Source organism: Lepus europaeus, chromosome 21 (assembly GCF_033115175.1).
Source record: "Lepus europaeus isolate LE1 chromosome 21, mLepTim1.pri, whole genome shotgun sequence".
Classification (NCBI taxonomy): Eukaryota; Metazoa; Chordata; class Mammalia; order Lagomorpha; family Leporidae; genus Lepus; species Lepus europaeus.
The window spans coordinates 26655757-26674062 of record NC_084847.1 but is presented as its reverse complement, the minus strand read 5'-3'; positions in this window follow the sequence as shown (position 1 = coordinate 26674062).

Sequence of the window (18306 nt, the reverse complement as noted above, 5' to 3'; positions counted from 1 at the left end):
CCTGCCAGGGGCTCACAGTCTGATGGGAGAGGGCAGAGGCACAAAAGGAGAATGATGTGAAAAAGAGGAGCAAGTGCTATAGGGGAGTGAAGGAGGACTCTGTGAGAGGAACTCGAGAGGGGAGTAGGTGAGAGGATCTGGAAGGCTTTAGCGAGAGGACACTTTTCCTGCAGCTCAGAGATCCAGCTTTGCACAAGTCTGGGAGCAATGTGTTAGGGGGAGGCACGGCTATGCAGAGACACAGAGGCAGAGGCAGGCATGAGTTGAGCCAGAGAGGAGGTTACAAAGGCAGCCAGGGTGGATGCAGAGAATTGTAGGTGAGCTGGGGAACAAGGAATGCGGAGAGGGACAGGCTCTGGGGCCTGGAAGACAGTGCTACCCATCTATTGTTATGTGATGACATCACTCCTATCCCCAATTCAGCAGCTTACAGCAGCAGACATTATCTCCCAGTTACTGTGGAGTAGGTTCCAAGCAGAGCTAAGCCTGGTGCCTCTGCTTAAAGGGCTCACAGAAAGCTGGAACTGCTATCTCAACCGAGGCTGCTTAGGCAAGATTCACTTCCAAGCTTATTAGTAAGTTATTGGAAAGCTTCAAGCTTGGCTGAAATCTCTTCATTCTGCTTCCATTGCCCTCCCTCAGTTCTTTGTGATGGGGGCCCTTCCACAGAACAGCTCATTATACCTCAGGTTGTTTCCCTAGAGGAAGGTACCAAGGCATATGGAGAGGTGAGGAATGTAGGACAGAGACAGACAGAAGTCACCAACTTTGTGTAACTCCTAGGGGAGGGATTTCAGGGGGCTGTGCACACCAGGAGGTAGGAGTCATAGTAAACCACATGGCGACTGCCCAATACTTAGGTAAGGGGGAGGAATTTGGGTCTGATTCCAAATACAAAGGGTGCGTTGCAACTCAGGTCAACTCAGGTCAATTCAAATCTAATGCAGACTAGGAATGAAGCCAAGAAGTGAAGGAAGTGAAGTGACTTTCACAGGATCATGCCATTCTGCTGACCAGTCCTGTATTTAGTAGTATCCCATGTTGTGTCCCAGCTCATTTCATAATTCAGTTTGTCCATCTCTAAGTCTGTGCATTAGCTGCATTGATATTGGCTCATGGGTTTTATAGGTATTATATGCCATATGCCCCATGAGAAACCAAGAATGGAGATGCTAGAATTATTCCAGTTGTGCAGAGGAGGGACTGGGAAGGCTATGAAAGAAACAAGGACTTTCTCAGGGCCACAGAACTCGTAAAAAAATAAATAAAGGATCCAGGCATGACCATATTTGGTCCCCCTTAGACTAGAGTATGGTGGTTTAACATTAATATAGTTGAATTATCAACTACATACACCTGAGAATATGGGAAAGAAGGAAGGTCCATAATTTGGATGGCAATAATTTTTAAATGATGCAATCTGTTTCTCTTCACAGCAGCACTGTGTGAATTAGAGAAGGGTGGGAATGGACCACCTGTTACGGGCCAGGCTGTGTCCACACATACTGACCTCTGTGCCTTCTCTCTCTTCCTCTCCTCCTCCCTCTTCATTTCCTTCTGGGCATGGGATTTGCAATTCTTTCTCTGTGAAATTCAAAAAGAGGTCATTTGAGAAGTGAACCAGCAGAAATAAGATCTCTTTCTCTTTCTCTCCTTCTCTATCTCTAAACTCTTTCAAATAAATAAATAAGTATTTTTGAAAGTTCTGCATAATGCTCACTACAGCAGCACATTTACTAAAAGGAAAACTCTGCATCGGTTAAGAAATTTTTTCCACCAACATAAACTTATCTTTTACTTCCACTTTTACACATACACATTACACACATACATACACACACTTCTTCCCCTCCAACTCTGTGAAAAACATTCATAGAGAATTTTGAAGTACATAAAAACTTAACCATGAATTCTCATGGGGGCAGTGAGTTATAAGACAATTTTATATATTTTGTATAATGTAACACTATTTTAATAAAGTATGTACTTTCATTTTATAATTCTCTAAGTACATTAATTGAAGTGATGTGAGGAAGGGAATTCTTAAGTTTCCTTGAAAAAGCCAAAATATTGGTATAAAAAGTATTCTCATAAACTTTGTTCATAAATGCTTTTATTGATTATTTATAGAGTCTGAAAATATGCAAGAGTTGAAAATCCAGGTGATTACTATTTAGAAGGTGCTTTGGTAACACTATGACTCTGTAGAGACGAGAGTTTGCTTAGGAAATAAAACTGAAGAAAAATAGTTGCAAGATAAAGATAGCTACATGTATACTAGTAGGAAACGGGATTGCCTAACAGAAATTAGGCTTGCCCAAGCCATGAAGAACTTTCAAGAGAAGCAGTTCTTTCTGCCCTCTAGTGGTCATTTCTCGAGATACAGACAGCTATATGGGATTGAAGACTATACAGAGTACAACCCAGGAGGAGGTTGAATGGCTTACCTTGTAATTAATTTAACTAATAATGTGAAAGATCTCTACAATGAAAATTACAAAACATGAAAGAAAGAAATAGAAGAAAATGTAAAAACTGGAAAAATTTTCCATGCCTGTGGATTGCAAGAGTTAATATAAACCAAATGTCCATACTACCAAAGCTATTTTCAGATTCAATGTGATCCCAATCAAAATACCAAATCCTTCTCACATCTACAAAAATGATGCTATAATTTATATGGAAACACAAGAGACTATGAATAGCTAAAGCAATTTAAACAACAAAAACAAAGCTAGAGGTATCACAATACCTGACTTCAAGATATACTATAAAGGCAATTATAATCAAAACAACCTGGTACTTGCACCAAAATAGATGTGTAGACAACTGCAACATAATAGAGTCTCCAGAAATCAATCCACACCTCTACAATCAACTAACCTTTGATAAAAGAGGTAAAATCAATCCCTGAAAAAAGGAATGTCTCCTCAACAAGTGGTATTGGAAAAATTGGATCTGCATGTGTAAAAGTATGAAACAAGACCCATACCTTACACATTATACAAAAATCAATTCAAAATGGATCAAGGATCTTAATCTATAGCCTGATAACATCAAATTACTAGAGAACATGGTAGAAAATCTGCAAGACATTGGCATAGGCAAAGACTTCTTGGAAAAGACCCCCAGAAGCATAGGCAATCAAAGTAAAAATAGACAAATGGGATTCTCAACAACAAAACAAAAAATCCAATTAAGAAGTTGGCAAAGGATTTGAACAGACATTTTATCAACAGATGAAATCCAAATGGCCAACAGACACATGAAAAAACCTCAGGTTCACTAGCCATCAGAGAAATGCAAATAAATATCACAATGAGGTTTCACCTCACCCCAGTTACAATGACTCTAATACAGAAATCAAAAAATAATAAATGCTGGGGAAGATATGGGGGAAAAGGTACCCTGAGGTACCCAACCTAATCGTTGGTGGGAATGTAACCTAGTACAACCATTGTGGAAGACAGTATGGAGATTTCTCAAAAAGCTGAAAATAGATCTACCATTTAACCCAGGCATCCCACTCCTAAGAATTTACCCAAACAAAATGAAATCAGCATATGAAAGTGTTATGTGTACCCCCATGTTTACTAGAGCTCAATGCACAATAGCTAAGATATAGAATCAAGCCAGATGTCCAGCAACCAATGACTGGATATAGAAAATGTGGAATATATACACTATGGAATATTATTTAGCTGTAAAAAAACAAAACAACAACAAACAATAGTAAAATCCTGTCTTTTGCAGCAAGCTAATAAAACTGGAAATAATTATACTTAGTGAAAGAAACCAATCTCAAAAAAACCAATACCGTATTTTTTTCCTGATCTGTGGTAACCAATAGAGTACAAAATATGTAATGTATAATTATCACTAAACTAGAGGTTTTTATTTGATTTTTACTTGTTAAAATTCTTATTTAGTGAATTATTAAGCCTTTTTCTTCAAATGTAAATTTAAAATATTTACTCTCAAAAACTGAAAAACAAAACAAATGGTAGAAGGAATAAGAGTGGGAGGCAGGGAGGAAGAAAGGGAATATCACTATTTTCTTAGATGTGTATGTACAAATCACATTAGAGAATCTGTTAAAATTAATTAAAATTAAATGAAAAAAGAAGAGTTGATAGATGTGTTACTTAGGTACATTTTGAACATGTCACACATCTATCAAAACATCAAGTTGTGCACTGTAATATATAGTTCAGTGTGTGGACACTATCTCAATAAAGCTGTGAAATGAACAAAATATCACCAGAGGAAAAGGTAGTATTTCACCCAAACAATGAGGAAGTGGGATAATCTCTTTCCTCTAGATCATGTAGATTTTTAAGTGACTTAGAACTCAGAAGAGTGATATACCATAGGTGAAAAAAATGATGTACATCATAGTTTCCAAAAGTATTACTCCAAATACAAAAAGTAGAATCCACCCAATGTCCACTACCAGTTTTAAAGAGGTAAATAGATGCAAAGAAATATTATTCCGCATGGGAACAGTAAACAGCTGATATTTGTATCAGCATAGATGAATATTGAAGTTATTATAGTAAACAAAAGAAATCACCCACAAAATAACACATAGTCACAAAAGACTCAGCATTGTGGGCTCAGTACCAGTGAAGGGAGGTTTTTAAGAGACTTTAGATTCAGTTTTGTCAGTTTCCATCAGATTCTTGTTGGGCTCTCTGAAGGCACTGATGGAAGTATTACTGTTTTATTTTTATGATTGACTTAAGAGACAGAGATAGGCGAGAAGTACCATCTGCTGTTTCACTCCCCCAAATATGCATAGCAACCTTTGGGGAGGGAAGAGAATCCAGAATCATGAATCACCAATCCAGCTCTATGGAAGGGATTCAAACACTTGGGCTGTCACTGCTGCCTCTAGGGTGTGCACTAGCAAGAATCTGGTAGTCAGGAGTTGGACTGGGCAGCGGTCCCGGTATTTCAACATAAGATGGAGGTGTCCCAGTCAGCATCCCAACCACTACATCAAATGCCTGTCTCTAAAGTTATGATTTTGTTGCTTTTGTATTGTTATGAATTAGCTGCTTAATAGCTAATATAATTGTTCCAGAAGATTCTAGGGATTTAGGTTAAATTGCTTGTCACATTATATCATAAAATGGAAAAGAAGAGTGGCTTCAACACAATAAAATCCCAAAGAATCTCAGTGTCAGCTTCTTTTTGGGCAATACAGACAGTCCATACTTGACCAGCAAAGGTCTCAGAAGCCTGAGAGGCTGGCGCCATGGCTCAATAGGCTAATCCTCTGCCTGCAGCACTGGCACCCCGGGTTCTAGTCCCAGTCTGGGCGCCAGATTCTGTCCTGGTTGCTCCTCTTCCTGTCCAGCTCTCTGCTCTGGCCCGGGAGTGCAGTGGAGGATGGCCCAAGTCCTTGGGCTCTGCACCCACATAGGAGACCAAGAGAAGCACCTGGCTCTGGGTTTTGGATCAGCACAGTGTGCCGGCCGCAGCGCATTGGCCACAGCAGCCATTGTGGGGTGAACCAACAGAAAAAGGAAGACCTTCCTTTCCGTCTCTCTCTCTCACTGTCCACTCTGTCTGTCAAAAAATAAAAAAAAAACCTGAGACCCACCAATGCCCACTGTGGGATAACCACCCACTTCTGAATCCCTGTACCAGGTGGACCCACCCTGTCATCTCCCTCAGAGCAGACTAGAGGAGGTCATAGTTCTCCTGGTGACTACTCGTCCCACTTCACCAGGACTTCTCCAAGCCTAAAAGCTTTAAGACCAAAAAGAAAAAAAAAGAAAAAGAAAAAGCCCACAGAAGTGTAAATGATGCCTCTTTAACATTTATCTGATTATTTTTAAAAATGCATGACTTTCTAGGCCGGCACTATGACACAGTGGACTAACGCCCCAGCCTGCAGTGCTGGCACCCCATATGGGCACTGGCTCAAATCCTGGCTATTCCTCTTCCAATCCAGCTCTCTGATATGGACTGGAAAAGCAGTGGAAGATGGCACAAGTCCTTGGGCCCCTGCACCCTCATGGGAGACCTGGTGGAAGCACTTGTCTCCTGGCTTCAGATCAGCTCAGCTCTGGCCATTGTAGTCATTTGGGAAGTGAACCAGAAGAATGAAAGATCTCTTTCTCTCTTCTCTCTTCTCTCTTTTCTCTTCTCTCTTCTCTCTTCTCTCTTCTCTCTCTCTCTCCCTCTCTCTGTAACTCTTTCAAATAAATAAATATTTTAAAAGATCTTTTATTTATTTATTTGAGAGGTAGAGTTACAGACAGTGAGAGGGAGAGACAAAGAGAATGGTCTTCCTTCTGCTGGTTCACTCCCCAGATGGCTGCAATGGCCAAAGCTGCACCAATCCAAAGCAAGGAGCCAGCTGCATCTTCCCGGTCTCCCATGTGGGTGCGGGGCACAAGCACTCGTGCTGTCTTCTACTGCTTCCCCAGGTTACAGCAGAGAGCTGGATTAGAAGAGAGGCAGCTGGGACTAGAACCGGTGTCCGTATCGGATGCTGGTGCCAGAGGCAGAGGATTAAACTATTGCACCATGGTGCCAGCTCCCATAAATCTTTTTTTTAAATGTATGACTGTTGCAAGACAACCGACGATTAACATGAAATTTAACATTCTCACCATCATAAACCTAGGTTAAACAGGTTTATAATTCTGAGGATGTCGATCAAGTTGCTTTCCCAGTACTGCCCCCATTCTGTCACCAATCAACAATTCCTGAATATTGGGTCTCCGCGGGTCATCCTGAGAAGGAGCAAAAGCAAGTCTTTGTCTCTACAAGAGATACATCCACTTCTGAACATGACCAAAGCCGGCGGCACAACTAATCAAATCCTCTGCCTGCCTCAGTTTCCACCTGCACAGTGTGTGACTGGCCTTTCCCATCCCCGGTGAAACTATGAACACAAGTGAGTGAACGACTGTAGAGCTCAGGCTGAGGGGCCAGAAGGAGCAAGCACTGAGCAGCACAGCCCAGGATGCCTGTGAGGCCAGTGCATAGCTGCGCATAGAGACCCAGGAAGCTGCTCCAGTGTGCACAGCTGCTCCTGGATCCACAGGAACTGCTCCTGCTGTGCCTGTGGTCATGCGACATCTTCATAAACCGCCTCTGGCAGAGAGTGCAGGGAGGTTATCAGATTCTCCCCAAAGGGTGGCGGTGGGTCTGCTTGAGACCAGGATCTGTGCTTCGTCTTGTGCCCAGAGTGGATCGTCCAGGATCCCCTGTAATGGTCATTGGGAGCTTGCTGAATTTCTGTGTGGTTTCCAGAGTCCGAAGGTTTCTGCCTTCTTTGCAAAGTCACACTGAGCATATACACACAGTTGCCTGTGGAAAACACACCCAAGAGACCAGTATTGGTTCCTTGGGCTCTAAAGTCTGAATCCAGATGTCTTCAAGTGAACCCCACCTAACTCTTCCTTCCTTCCCCACCCTCTGGACTCCAGAAGGCTGCACCATCCTCCTCTCAACCACTCAGACCCTAACAATCACCTTCCAGCCCAACGCTGCCCCTAGGTGGGGAAAGCAAGATCCTCTCTATGCCAACATGACGATTGTCCTTCGAACTGATTTTCCTATTCTTGGAGTTCACCCTATCACAGCTAGATTCAGATTCTGAGATAGAGAGTTTGAGTGGTGGCCTCCAGATGGACTCCCACAACCCTCTTCCATCCAGAACACACAAGGAGCACCATTTGCCACCAATTCTGCCTTCACCTCCGTTCCCTACACTGCAGTATTTAGAAGTCCTGGCTGCCAACCAGATCCCTGTTCCCTGACACAGGAGACTGTGTCATACCATATTTTGTCCCTCCTCACTTCAGGACCATCACATCTTACCTGATCCAGAAATGCTGTTTCTGGCTTTGAGCTTAGTAGTCTGGGACATCTCCTCACTTGCATTGGGCTCCGATCCTAGATCAAAAGGAGTTCAAGTGACTGACTTTCCCCATAATATAACTCGGATCTAAGTTTTCCTGTCCACTCACATCCAGTATATTATTCTCTTTGTCCCAAAAGTCTTCTGTTAATGCTTGAATGATTAGTGGTAATGATAATGGAAATTGAACAAGGGTGAAGTGTTGATCTAATTCTCCTGCTGAGGGTGACTGGAAATGCTGGGGTTGGATTACATTGTCACAATGGAACCCCCTGTTGGAATCAAGGTGTCTGTACAAGGGGAAATCACATTTGTTTCCTGGATTATCATGTGATTTTCCTTGGCACTTCCAGCCACCTTCATCAGAGGCCAGAATAAATGGATCATCAAACTCATGGGTCACCCAGCCTTTAACTGTGAAATTTCAAAATGTGGATTAAAATGAACCTTCCTTCCTTAGTACCTTCTCCCCCATATTTGTTATAGGAATGAAAATCTAATAACTTCCAGACACATGGAGTTCCCCAGATTTGTCCCTGATTCATATTTCTGAGTCATTTTGTTACCTTAGCCCTGTTATACCAGTGTCAAAGGCAAACAAAAAGATTAGGGGTCACAGGTTCATTGCCACATCTCTCAATATATCTTGGAGCTTCAAGCCATTTCCCATTCCCCATTTCAAAATTACACCCACCCAAAGATACAAAACTCAGTTTCCTGATTCCACATCACCTTCCACATTCCTTGCAGACATCTCACATCTCTACCTTGATTCTGTACATAGCTCAGAGAAATCAGAAGCAAGTGTCTCACCTTTTCCTTCCAGTAATTGCCCCTCCTCATCTGTGCTCTCATCTTTAAGAGACATCTGTGGGGAAGGAGGTTGCTCAGGGGCATGGTCTCAATTCCCAGTCCCTTCCTGAACTCAAGTGTCCAAAGAGTGAGGATGACCCTTATCCATCTACCTTTTAAAGCCTCTGCTCTGGTCATGGCTCTCTTCTATGGGTGGAAGGCATTCCTTCCTACTATTGATGACCAGTGTCTCAATAAGAAGCTTTGGTCTGTGGCTGGAGTGGTGACCCAGATATAATGTCCAATATTTGTGCCAAAAATCAGGATAATAGAGCTAGAGGTCACAGGGACAGGACTGGTCCTGATCCAAATTCCAACTCGATTACCATGCTGAAGCATTTTTCTGACTCTGCCCTAATTTCAAGATGCAGGATCAATGAGGATGTTGGCATTTTTACAAATGTTTGGCACATGATAGAATAATAAATACTCTTAAATTTTGAACAGATGTGTTTAAATTCCCAAATGTTCAGAAATGACAAATCTCAAATTAGTCAATGTACTCAGTGAAATAAACCAATCACCAAAGGACAAATACCAAATATTCTGCCTGACCTGTGATACTAATAGATCACTTAAAACCAATCTATAGAAGTGAAATTGACACCTTGAGAAGCAATGACTTTGAACAGCTTTTTGTCTCGACTGTTGAGGAAGTTCTTTTTATACTATTTGTTGAACTCTTTTCTTAATATAGAATTAATCATACGTTTATCAAGTTAATTCAATACAGATCTTAAAAAATAAGAATGGGCATAGGAAAGGGAGGAGGAAGAGGGATGGGGGTGGATATGGTGGGAAAAATCACTGTGTTCCTAAAGTTGTAATTATGAAATGCACAAAATTTGTATTATTTAAATAAAATGTTTCTGAGGGAAAAACAGAGTTAATGTATTACAAACACACATAGTTGATAATAAAAAAGTAGAGGAAAATAAAAACCAAAATAATTCATTTATCTTGAAAGTGATGGCCATGATTAGATCAAGTGAGATTAGCAGAGCTTTTGGTTAAAACCTAATTAATAACTGATGCCTGGGATAGCAGAAAACCCAACTGGAGATGGTAACTGGCTCTTTGCCTCATAGCCCCAGTCATCCTGGGAGGTCAGCAAGCATTGTAGAGGGTGCTCAGCACAATAGGTCTAGCTGAGGAGGAGAACAGGGCCATGATTGTAACACAGAGCTTTGGACCCTGCCCAAGGACACAGGCCAACAATTAAAACACGAGGTTGGGGGCGGGCACAGTGGTGCAGTGGGATAAAGCCCTGACCTGAAGTACCAGCATCCCATATGGGCATTGGTTCTAGCCCCAGATGCTCCTCTCCTTGAAGGACCCTAATCCCCGCTGGGTCCTTTAGATCGCGACCCCAGACTCAAAAATCCTCAGACCAGACGATGCAAATGCAAGAGGTGGCTTTATTTACGTTTTGCGCAAAACGGACCCCTCCCTCCTGAGAGAGTGAGGTACTGGACAAGGGTTACAGGCAGTATTTAAAGGCAAAAACCACAAAGTTATCTTAAGCAAGTGAATACAAAGGGGAAGGGGGTTTTTGTTTACAGTAATTTCACTTATCTTAGTATACAGCATTCCTGCTGATCTCAATACACATCAGTTTTACTTATCTTTACCATTGCACAAGGGGGGTTTCCAAACTGCTATTCCCTGTTATCTGCTAAGTTGCAGTTTCCCAGAAACTAACTGACCTTTCTTGAAACTTCCTAGTTTTTTTAGCAGGTAAATTTTCAGAAGTCCTTCATTCCCCACTTTTTGTTTTTGTACAAATTTTAATCCTAAAATTTACAGGCTAGATTCCGCGGTTTTTAGCACTCTGAGCCTGAACGGTTGAAAGGCGTTCACGAACAAACCACATCAGCTTATTAAGAATACAAGGACCCACAGATAGTGTAACAAGCAAACCAGCAATGGGGCCTAGAAGTGGTAGCAAGTAAGGAAGCAGTCCATTGAATCCTGTCCACAGGAGGTTTTTAGCCATGGCATGGCGGCAACACTCCAGATCGTCGCGAACCATGCCGGACTTGTTAGCATAAAAACAGCACCTTTCCTACAAAGCCAAACAAATACCTCCTTGTTCAGCGGCAAGCAAGTCTAAGCCCTTACAGTTTTGTAAGACCACTTCCGCTAGGGAATCGATTTGGTCTTGGAGGTCCTGAAGGGTGGAGGATAGGGATTGTACATCATTAATAAGTTGTTGGGACAAATCTTTATAGTTTTGGACCGCAACTCCCAGTCCTGCGGATCCTGTAACCATAGCTGTGGAAATTCCCAACGTAGCCAATATAGGAATGAATTGTACAGCTCGTTTTTGTCTTCCTGCAATATAATCGAAGGAAGGAATCGGGACAGGGGTATCTCCACTAATAATGTCTACACTGGGCAGAAGCATAGCATATGCACAGCTACCAGTCCAATTTGCCGGTAAAATGGTATAGGCCATATTAATGTTAAAGGAATCATTTTTAGGCCATTGGAACAGGAAGGACAGGGAAAGGCTGTATGGGAGGGCAATTAACAGAGCTATTAAACCCAAGGGTATCATTAAGCGGCAGGAAAACAGCAAGAGGGGGGGGGACCCTGGTGTAAGCAGAGCCAGCAGTTTTCTGCAATGCCTGGGGCAGAGAGATTACATCCAAATCTGCATCCCCTCTGGAATGAACTTTAGCCAGGGGATGGTATTGAAGGGAAGGGTAAAGGCTCTCAAATAACAGCAAAACAGATTCTAATTAAACTATTACAGTTGTCTCAAGTATTACACAGTTTTAAAAAGAGTCTTATCTTTAAGGGGTTTGTGTGCGTTGCAATTTCCACGTTTCCGGTTGTGTCGGGGTCTGACCCTCTGTTGGGGACTCTGGAGTTGCCCTCTTGACGTGTGCGGCATGCACCCAGGCAGCTATGCCGTCCACCTTGACCGCTGTGGGAGTTGTTAAAAGTACGGTGAAGGGTCCTTTCCAGCGAGGTTTGAGGCTTTTCACCTGATGTCTCCTCACGTAGACCTGGTCCCCGAACTGGAAGGTGTGTGGAGTTCCCATGTTCTGGGGCTGATAGACTGCTGCTAGTGGCTTCCAGACATACTCCTGGACTAGTTGCAAAGCGCGTAGCCGCGTCTGCAAGCCAGGGGAGGTAGCATAGCAATCAATGCTGGAACCCAACAGATCGGCAATGGGTGGGGGCCCCCCATACAGGATTTCATAGGGCGTCAAGCCAAAGGCTGAGGGGGTGTTTCGAACCCGGAACAGCACCATAGGTAACAATTCGACTCGGTCCCTAGTGCCAGTCTCCATGACCAGTTTTGTTAAAGTTTCCTTAAGAGTTTTATTTATTCTTTTTACCTGACCCGAGCTCTGCGGTCTATAAGCACAATGTAACTTTTACTCTATTCCCAACACCTGTACCACCATCTGACTTACCCTATAAACACAATGCAACTTTCTATTTCCAACACCTGTACCACCATCTGACTTACCCTATAAACACAATGCAACTTTCTATTTCCAACACCTGTGCCACCATCTGACTTACCCTATAAACACAATGCAACTTTTTATTTCCAACACCTGTGCCACCATCTGACTTACCCTATAAACACAATGCAACTTTTTATTTCCAACACCTGTGCCACCATCTGACTTACCCGGGAGACGAAAGCCGGCCCGTTGTCTGACCCCAGTACCTTTGGTAGTCCAAATCGGGGGAATATTTCTTTTAGGATTTTCTTGACTACTATTAGCGCGGTTTCTTTCTTGGTCGGGAAGGCTTCTGTCCATTTTGAGAAGTTGTCTACAAATACTAGAAGATATTTAACTCCATACCTGCCGGGGCAAATCTCTGTAAAATTTACCTCCCAGTTTACGCCAGGTCGTGCCCCTCTGATCCTGGCCCCCTCTGGGGGTTTGAGGTGCTTGGGGTTTACTTTAGCACAGGGTACACAGGCCTCAGTAATTTGTTGAAGGAGAGTGTCCAGTCCAATGATGAAATACCCTTGTCCATCTTGCATTAGGAGAGTCCTTTACAGCCAATAGTTGGCTAGTCAAGGCTGCCTCTTTAGCCACTTTGTCTGCGAGCCGATTGCCCTCCTCCACGGGACCCCCTCCTTTCTGATGCCCAAGCAGTGGATGATACTAGGTTCTCGCAGCAGGTGCAGGGCCTCTAGGAGGTTTAAAATTTCCTGTTTGTTTTTAATGTCCTTTTCCGTGGAGGTCAGGAGCCCCCTTCGCTTATGGATTTCCCCATGGACATGGGCAGTGGCAAAAGCGTACCTGCTGTCCATGTAGATGTTCACCCGCTTTCCCTTGGCTGCGCAGAGTGCTTGGGTCAGAGCGATCAGCTCTGCCCGCTGAGCGGAGGTTCTGGGGGGGCAGGGCAGAAGCCCAGACTACTGACCTTGTTCGGCCATCCACCACCGCTGCCCTGGCTCTTCTCTCGCTGTCTTGCAGGAAGCTGCTCCCGTCGGTATACCAGGTTGGTCCGCATTTGGCAGGGAAATGTCGGTCAGGTCGGCTCAAGTCCCGTGGATTTCAGCAAGGACTTGATGGCAGTCATGCACCACTGGATCCCCTTCCTAGTCTTCATTCTCCAGAGATAGTACAGGAACGGATCTCAGACGAGCTTGTTTCTTCGGGCACTCTTTTGCCCAGCGCGCATTGTTCTCGGTCAAGACGGGGCCTTTGCCGGTCTCCCGGGTCCCTTCCTGACCTGGTCCTCCCTTGCTCTGCTTTGGAAACTACGGTGGCCAGGATCCTAGTCAGTTCCTTCCTTCTACGCTTTTCCCTCCGTTTTTTTTTTTTTCAATCCTGCTCCCGCCTTAGCCTGTCTTCCCTTTCCTCAGGCGTTTCCTTTACTAAATCAGGCAATGTATACCCCTGAAGCCCCTCCAGCCTCTGAAGGCGCACCCGGATGTCAGGGGCCGACTGTCCAATAAAGGACATGATGACCTCGGCTTGCCGGTCCGGGGCCAGAGGGTCGAAGGGGGTGTACATCCTGTTCCCTTCCATCAGTCTTTCTAAAAATCCTGCTGGGGTTTCCTTGCTTTCCTGCACAATGGCCCTAACCTTTTGCCAGATTCGTGGGGCGCCTCCCCGCTCCCCTCAAACTGGTCAGGAGAATCTGGTGGTAGAGTCTGAGTCTTTCCCTTCCTGCCACGGTGTTAAAGTCCCAGTCAGGCCTAGTCAAGGGGAAAGCCTTATCTCTCTCATTTGGAAGCTGCGTGGGTCGCCCGTCATTTCCCGGCACGTTTTTACGGGCTTCCAAATAAACCCTATGCCTTTCTTCAGTGGTTAGTAAAGTCTGCAAGAGCTGCTGGCAATTATCCCAGGTAGGCTGATGTGTTAGTAAAATAGACTCTATGAGTCCGGTCAGGGCTTGTGGATCCTGTGAAAAAGACAGGTTATATGTTTTCCAGTTATACAGGTCAGAGGCAGAAAACGGCCAATATTGTATCTGTCCAGCTACTGTCCTCAGGGGAAAAGCCTGGGAAGACCATTCCCCACCACCCCCCTCCCCTATTTTCCTACGCAACCGCAATTGGCTGCTTGGGGGTGATGAGAATGGGTCAGCGGGAGTGGGAGTTGTTCCCTCCTCAGACTCCGTGGTAGAGTCTGACGGCGGGTGCCTCGCTGCTTGACGTCCATAGGGAGGAGGATCCAGCATCAGGAGGTCCCCCTGGCTGTCTGGCAGCACGGGGGGGGGGCTCCGAGGCTTCTGTTCTCTCAGCTCCTGTAAGGGATACAAGGTAGAGACGGCAGGAAAGGTAGGGGGCGGCGCCGGCGCAGGGTGGGGACGGGAGTCATCGGGACAACCGAAGGAGGGGGTGGTTTATGTCCTTCTTGTCCTGCAAGAAGGGAGAAGCCCAAGAGGGCGGCTCCAATATCAGGTCCTCCCATACTGTAACGTAGGGGAACTGATCCGGGTGTTCTTCTTGACCAGGTTTGCAGATTCGGTCTTTCACCTGCAGGAAGAGACTATGGGAAAAAGACTCGTTAGAAGGCCATCCTACGTTGAAAGTAGGCCACTCCGAGGAACACAGTGTCACCCACTTTCGCCTCCTCACTTCCACGGACTAGTTATAAGCCTGTTCCTGCACCTCCTTCCAACATCCTAGAGTCAAACTTAAGGGGGTGGTTAATTTCTGTCCCATAGTCTCAAAAGGAAAAAGTCAGGGAAGATAAAAATAAAAACACAGACACACAAAGAACAAACGACACAACACGTACAATCACGGCACGACAAAACAGAAAACTCAAATATTCAGACGGGAGCGGCACGACAGCCAGGCTCTCCCCGGGAAGGAGAAAGACGTGGTCTCTCTCCTTCCCCCAGAACACTGCTGGAGCGTCCTCCACGGTAAGACCAGGGATCTTAGGACACGTCTGTCTCCCCCACTGGTCCGATACAGATACAGGTCCTGTACAGGCACAATCTCAGAAGGCGCCGCTAATCGAGACAAACACACGTTGTAAGACCCCCGACAGGTGTCTCACACTTTTACCGACCCCAGAAACACGAAATCCATTCCAATCGCTGCAAGTGCATGAGGAAGTTTATTACATCTGCGCAGATGGGCCGTCTCTGTGCAAGAAGAGAGGCCCCGATCATCAACCGAACAGAATATTTAAGGCTTAAAACCACAACATTAGCATATCTCCATAGCATAACAACAGCATGACCAAAGATCACAAGATAAACCGCAGCATGACAAACTCATCACAAGGTAAAAGGGTTTTTCCAGGGTGAGGGGACAGAATCCTTGAGCAAGCACAAACACGGGGTCATCATGACATAGGTTGGGTACATTTCCAGTCAACTTCTGTTTTTGTGGTCTCACATGCTCCATTATCTCATAAAGGCATTAGCACAATCATCACATGTTACAAGGTCAGCTAAAGTCTAGTTATCTTAAAAAAACATTTTGCAAGCCAAAGCATTTTGTACAAAAGCAGAACAATATGCAGTTAGCTCAGCAACTCCATTTTAAACCTTCCTAATATCTCCCTGCCTAATATCTTTTATTCCCCTAATGCTTTCATTCTTTTATTCCCCTTCAACGTCACGACACTTACACAGAGAGGGGGATTGCCTTACCTCCAGCTGGCCTTTTGAGGGCTTGTGGGTCGTCAAGTCTCCGTGGGACCTCCAAATGAAGGACCCTAATCCCCGCTGGGTCCTTTAGATCGCGACCCCAGACTCAAAAATCCTCAGACCAGACGATGCAAATGCAAGAGGTGGCTTTATTTACGTTTTGCGCAAAACGGACCCCTCCCTCCTGAGAGAGTGAGGTACTGGACAAGGGTTACAGGCAGTATTTAAAGGCAAAAACCACAAAGTTATCTTAAGCAAATGAATACAAAGGGGAAGGGGGTTTTTGTTTACAGTAATTTCACTTATCTTAGTATACAGCATTCCTGCTTATCTCAGTACACATCAGTTTTACTTATCTTTACCATTGCACAAGGGGGGTTTCCAAACTGCTATTCCCTGTTATCTGCTAAGTTGCAGTTTCCCAGAAACTAACTGACCTTTCTTGAAACTTCCTAGTTTTTTTAGCAGGTAAATTTTCAGAAGTCCTTCATCCTGATCCAGCTCTCTCCTATGGCCTGGAAAAATAGCAGAAGATGGCCCAAGACCTAAGGTCCCTGCATCCATGTGGGAGACCTGGAAGAAGCCCCTCGAACCTAGCCTCTGTTAGGTGCAGCTCAGACCATTGAGGCCAACTGGGGAGTGACCAGGGGATGGGAGACCTCTCTCTATCTGTCTCTACTTCTCTCCATAAATAATAAATACTCTGTGTTATTTACTGATATCAGGGGCCAGCTCTGTGGCATAGTAGGAAACACCACGTTCTGCAGTGCTGCCATCTCATTACGGTACTGGTTCGAGTCCCAGCGGCTCCGCTTCCAATCCAGCTGTCTGCTATGGCCTGGGAAAGCAGGAGAAGATAGCTCGAGTTCTTGAGCCCCTGCACCCTTGAAGGAGATGTTGAAGAAGCTCCTGGCTCCTGATTGCAGACCAGCGCAGCTCTGGCTTTTGCTGCCAATTGGGGAGTGAACCAGCAGATGGAAGACCTCTCCCAAACTCTGCTTCTCCTTCTCGTTCTGTGTACCTCTTTCAGATAAATATATAAATCTCTTTTACAAAAAAGTATTAAGGGGGAAAGTAATGAAAATAGAAATGGATGAAGAGTGGGGAATGATCTAATTCTGTTGTTGACACTGAGACTTGGACAATGTTTAGACTGGGTTATGTTGGGAAGGAGGAGCCCGGCTGTAGGAGTCTTGGTATCTGAAGAAGGAGAGATCACTTGCACAGCAAGCTCTCTGACAGATTGGATTGTCCTATGAGTTTTCCTCCATACTCATTCTGAATCCTCCCCTACCCTCATAAACTGCCAGAACATTAGGGTCATGAACTGTTAGGGATGTGAAGACTTTTATTGTGAATTTCCAAAATGTCCTTTGAAATAAACTTTCCTTCTACAGAAACATGTCTCAGATATTTGTCATGAGAATGAAAAACTAATCACATGGATGCATTTTATACCCCCGGTCCCCATTTTGTCTCAGATTTCAAGTTTCTGGCATCCTGTTGGCCGAGCCAGCTAAGCCAGGATCAAAGGAAAATGAGCACATTAGAGTTCCATAGGTTCACTGCCACATTTCTCAATAGGCCCCTGGGGCTACAAGCTGTTTCCCATTTCCCATTTTGAAATGAAACCCTCCATCACACACACACACACACACACACAGACCAGTTTCCAGGTTCCAAACCACCTTCCACACTCACCCTGACATCCCAAGGACCTACCTTGCCTTTGCAGGCAGCTCTCCGAGAAATCAGAAAACAGTGTCTCACCTTGTCCTTGTGGTGGTTGCTCCTCTTCCTCTGTGCCCCCATCTTTAACAGACCTCTGTGGGGAAGAGGGCAGCTCAACTGAGAGCCCAAGCGCTTCCTGGTCTGCACTTTCCTGTGCCATCCTGAAGGTCAAGGTTCCAGGCCCAAGTGTGCAGAGAGGGAGGATGGCCCTGCTCCATCTGCCTTTTAAAGCCCCTCCTGAGGGCAGGGCTCATGCCTATTGGAGGGAGGAATTCCTTTATCCTGTCAATCACCAGTGCATGCCTAAGTTTTCACTTGTGGTGGTGTGACATGGAGGGAAGGTCCGTTTTTAGTGTCCAATGCAGAAATACAGTGTGAGAGGACACTGGGACAAAAGGCAGGTGACTGGACCCCATTTCTTCCAGCCCAATTACCACCCAAAAGTGTCAATAAGACCCTGCCTAGATTTCCAGCTGCAGAATCCAACAAGCTGCATGTAGACATTTCTAGAAAAGTTTTCCATTTGCTTCCATTGCTGTGGCATAGCTAGTAAAGCTGCCGCCTGAAGTGCTGGCATGCCATATGGATGCCGCTTTCTGTCCCAGCTACTCCACTGTGGTCTGGTCTGGTCCTATCCAGCTCTCCACTGTGGTCTGGCAGAGAAGTGGAGGATGGCCCAGGTCCTTGGGCCCCTGCACCCACGTGGGAGACCAGGAGGAGGCTTCTGGCTCCTGGCTTTGGATTGG